At 45.3% G+C, this 4914-nt stretch overlaps 1 long non-coding RNA gene across 1 annotated transcript; it reads right to left on the reverse strand.

The window, feature by feature from the left end:
- Nucleotides 1-1289: 1289 nt before the first annotated feature.
- On the reverse strand, nt 1290-4914 carry LOC115835098. The gene is made up of 3 exons (XR_004030016.1): nt 4651-4914; nt 2694-2747; nt 1290-1364 (listed from the first exon to the last, which is right to left on the reverse strand). It is a non-coding gene; the product is annotated as an uncharacterized LOC115835098 (long non-coding RNA).

Below are 4914 nucleotides of genomic sequence, written 5' to 3' on the forward strand. Positions count from 1 at the left end.
CACAAGGCACTTACTCTCCTAAGCCTCAGTTTCCACATTTGAAAATAGAGACAATTGGCCTGGCACGGTGGCTCATGCCTGTAATCCCAGCACTTTGGGAGGCCAAGGTGGGTGGATCACGAGGTCAAGAGATCGAGATCATCCTGGCCAACATGGTGAAACGCCATCTCTACTAAAAACACAAAAATTAGCTGGACATGGTGGCGTGCACCTGTAATCCCAGCTACTTGGGAGGCTGAGGCAGGAGAACTGCTTGAACCACAGAGTTGGAGGTTGCAGTGAGCCAAGATCATGCCACTGCACTCCAGCCTGGTGACAGAGTGAGGCTCCATCTCAAAAAAAAAAAGAAAAGAAAACAGAAAATAGAGACGATTACACTGCTTTCTAAGATTTGCAGAGTAAGGGAAAGGAATATATCATTTTCTGTTAGGACTGGGAGTCAGAGGTTGTGTTCTAGCAATCATTGTGCATTGTTTCAGGTCAGGGCCAAAACTGGAACCAAGGATATAATAACTATTATGATCAAATATAGGGAAATTACAATAGTGCCTATGGCAGGGATCAAAACTGTGACCACCTATCTTAATGTGTTGGCCTGAAAACCAAAATATATCAGGATGCCATGCTTCTTGCTTTCTAGAGGAGGAAAATAAGGCTGTCTGATTTCCCAAAGCCACATCACCAGTTAGTGACAGAACAATGACTGTCACAGAGAAACTGTCCGGTAAGTAGCAGTTTTTCTTGTGCCAGACACTGTGGTTTACAAGCCTCTCATTTAATTCTCATAACAACTCTATGATGTTCACATTCTTTTCCCATTTTGCCATTGAGGAGATTGACATTAGATAGAGATTAAGCAACTTTGCTGAAACCACAGTGGAATGAGCCCTGGAGCCAGGAATCAAACCCACTCTGAAATCTCTGCTCTTAGCAACAGCAATGGAACCCAGCAGTCTTCTTGGTATATATCTACCTGCTTCTAATGTACATGAAAACTTTGTCAGTGACAACTTGCTATACACATGACTGCATTCATTATTAATATTAACTGTTAAATGTAATTATGACATTAAGAGAAGTTAGCATTCATTGGACTTTAAAGCTCATCAAAAGCACAGAGGTGATTCATAGGTCCTGGGATGAGGTAGATATAGAAACTGCAGAGCAATTTGGCACATTCCTTTATCATAGGGTCTTTTCTGAGCTCACCAGTCAAAAGGAAAGAGAAGATAGTACCTTGTTTAAACAGGGCCAGAGGTGTTAGTGTCTTTCCCTGATGGTAGAACTTATAGTGGTGAAATTCAAGGCACATCTAATGTCCCAAAGGAGATTTTTGGCATCCTGAGATTCCCTGTGGTCAGCTTCTGTGTATGAAAGAGGGATCCACATTAGTGGAGCAGAACTGGATGGGTCCTGTTTTCAGCCTTAGAGAGAAACAGAGATCGTGGGTGTTTTCCATCCCAGGCCCACAGGGGTCCCAGCATCAGAACAAAGATCTTCCAAAGTGTGACTCCATGATGGTGTGCCAGTCTTGACAGAGAGAAGAAAAGTTGGGATTGGCAATGGCTATAGGGAATTAATACAAAACTTTCACTTCAGATGGAAGGTGCAAGAGAAACATAAGGCATAGCCCTTGCCTTTAAGGAATTTGCAATCTAGTGGGAAAGATGAAGGTGAAGTGCCCAGGTGGGGTGCAGTGGCTCACGCCTGTAATCCTAGTACTTTGGGAGGCTGAGGTGGGCGGATCATAAGGTCAGGAGTTCGAGACCAGCCTGGCCAATATGGTGAAATCCCATCTCTACTAAAAATACAAAAATTTGCCAGGCGTGGTGGTGGGCACCTGTGGTCCCAGCTGCTCGGGAGGCTGAGGCAGGAGAGTCGCTTGAACCTGGAAGGCAGAGGTTGCAGTGAGCTGAGATCGCACCACTGCACTCCAGCCTGGGCGACAGTGTGAGAATCTGTCTCAAAAAAAAAAAAAAAAAAAGAAAAAAGAAAGAAAAGAAAAAAGAGAACGTAAAGTGCCCAAATTAAGCACACTGATTAGCAAAAGAGGAGGTCAGAGGGAATTGCAGTCAGAATGCAGCACAGCAGAGGAGAAAGAATGCTGGACTTGAAATTAAAACACCTGGGTTCCAGTAACTTCTCTGTCATTTCCTGGACATGAGATCTACAAGTCACTTATCCTCTCTGAGTATCCTTGCTTCTCTCATTTCTGAAATGAGTTTCTTTTAAAAAAGCAGATACCACTAGTGAAAATATTTCAACATATATTAATTAAATGACCTATCTGTTACAAGCTCACAATGAAAAGAAGCTAGTGTACAAATCCTTAAAATTCTGTATGAACAGAAAGTGCCATAGCATCTTAAAAGAGATGGACCTTGAGAAGGTCCTAAAGATTGTTCAGGCACTGGATGACTGTGGGAAGTGAGGCAGGGGAATGCCACATTCCAGACTGCAAGATTAACATGAGCGTAGGTTCAGGGGAGTGAAATGAACTTAGTATCTTCAAGGAACCACTACGCCCCGGGGTGGTAGGGAGGGGGCTGTCAGAAATAAGATTGAGCACAGAGGGTAGCGCAAAATTATGAGAAACTTTGAAAAATGGCCTTTAGCCCTCTGATATTATGGTTATGGAGTGTAATTTTTATTCAAGGAGAAGAAAAAAAAGAAAAGAAATGCATGCTGCTCACCCAAACATCAGGACATTCTGTTCTTTTGTGATTGTGCTTCGTGAAAATGTTCTCCTGCAAAAAAGAAAGAAAAAGAATGATTAAGGGAAAAAAATAACTAGAGCCACATTCATTTCAGCTCCACTGAAAGCACAGCAGGAGAAAGTAGCTGTGTTTGCCAAACTCCAGAAAGAGACACAATTGATGGGGGGTGGGGAGAGGGGAGGGTGAGGCAGGGAGTGGGAGATGAGGAGGAGCAGTTCTGGGTTGTTTTATTCCCCCAAAAAGATATTGTAAATAGTGGAGAGGTATAGTACATGGAAGGGGAAATTACTCTGACAGGGCCCTTTTAGGGAGGAAAATGGAACTAAATACATGTTCCATTATTCCTGATCTTTCATTCAACTCCCCATTTACATGGGGCCTTCCCGGAGCTGATGTTTCCCTTTTGCTGTCGTAAGTAGTCATTGACTGGAGCCGATCATTTCGAAATAACGGCCTGCAGCTCTTCCACTGTCGTGATTAACACAGGGTGATAATTATTAACCACACTGACAACTGCAGAGGAGGGGGCGGCTGCCAGGTTGCCCTGCTTTTCTGAAGCCAGAAAACTTCCCTGTCATTCCACCAGGGGGGAGTGATGTCCTGGAGAGACCACAGAAGGCTTTCTGCCGGCTTCTTCAGGAGACCAGGAGCTGGGGCTCCCACACCCTGGGCAATCGCCAAGGCTGGGTTTGCTGTCATATCAGGACCTTGTGCAACAATGCAAAAGTAGGAATTCCACAAGAGAAAGTGGAGGCTGGAGCTTGAGGGATGGGGGAAGAAGAGAGAAGGTAAAGAGACACTACGGGATTGTCCTGTGCTCTTGGCCTTTGAAACATCAGGAAATATTGTCAGCTGAATGCATCGAAGGGGCTATAACCACCCTGACTCAGAAAGATTCATAACACCAGAGCCCTGAATGGGAGCGTTTATCAAAGACAGGCAGAGAGAGAAATCATCCGACTTGAGACAATTCAAAGGCAAAATCCTATTTCTCAGCTCTGTCCCTGGATTGCACTCCCTCGTTGGTTTTTCAGGCAGTGAGTTTCTTAGGCATTAAAAGAAGGCTTTTTTTTTTTTTTTTTTTTTTTTTTGGCGTCAACATCCTTCCTCTGTTCTCCAAGGAGAGAGTTGGAAGGGCGGCAGCATGGCAGGCTGGCGGTTGTGCTGGGGAGTAGAGGGTGCATCAAAGCTAATTCCTACTTTTTACAGGTGGGGAAACCAAGGCCAGAGGAGGGAAGGTGACCTATGTGACGTCACACTGCCAGGGAGTGCAGAGTCAGGAATCAAACCTAGGTCTCTCAACTCCCAAGGTGGAGCTTTTTTAGTTCTGTTGTTGTTGTTGTTAATGGAGACAGCAGCCCTCATCCTACCAGCATTGATTCTAAGTCAAAAGAAGCCATTCCAGAAAATCAGTGCTGTAGCCCCAGAGAGAAAGAGGAGGAAAGCCAGAAGGGTATGATGGAAAAAGAGAACTGCTTTTGCTAATCTTTCTTTTCTGTCCCATATAGCACTCATAATCCCGGGCAAGAGAGTATTTCACAAAAGGAATCATAATGAACTTAATATCAAACTGACTAAGAGGAGAAACCTAAACGTGGGCCTTTCCTTCTAGGAATTCGAAACTCAGAATATGGAAAACACTGTTAATGTGGTTATTAATTGTTTCATGATGTCAGCGCTGATGCAGTTGATCCCTGCCTGCCCAGCGCTTGTGCCACTTCTGGATTTTTCTTTTCAGACGCTAGTAATTCACACCCTGTCCTAAATTTATAGCATGGGGCAGGCACTGTGGTTTGCACCTGGATGTCAGGATATTTGATTTGCTTAAACAGCGTGTTTGTTTATTTTTGCATGGAGTGGTGGACTTCACTCTCCCAGCCTCCTTCCCGGGCAAGGTCCCACCCACCCCTGCAAGGCCCTGGACCAGCCTCACCTGTCTGGCTTGAGGCCTCCCAGATCCCCCCTAGGCCGCCGCTCAGCATTGCCTCACAGTAGACCGGAGACAGGCCCCCGGAGCAGGGACTGGCTCTTCAAACCAGCCCCTGTTCATCACTCTTGTCACACTCGGGGCTATAGTCCCAGGGAGAACCTGGCACCGTGTTAGGTACCCCAGATATGAGTCAGGAAAGAGAAGTTGGAGGCTGGGGGCTTAATGGGCTGTCCCTGAAGAGCTTGCAGTCAGAAGCAGGAAGAAATT

The sequence above is a fragment of the Nomascus leucogenys genome, chromosome 5 (assembly GCF_006542625.1).
Source record: "Nomascus leucogenys isolate Asia chromosome 5, Asia_NLE_v1, whole genome shotgun sequence".
Taxonomy (NCBI): Eukaryota; Metazoa; Chordata; class Mammalia; order Primates; family Hylobatidae; genus Nomascus; species Nomascus leucogenys.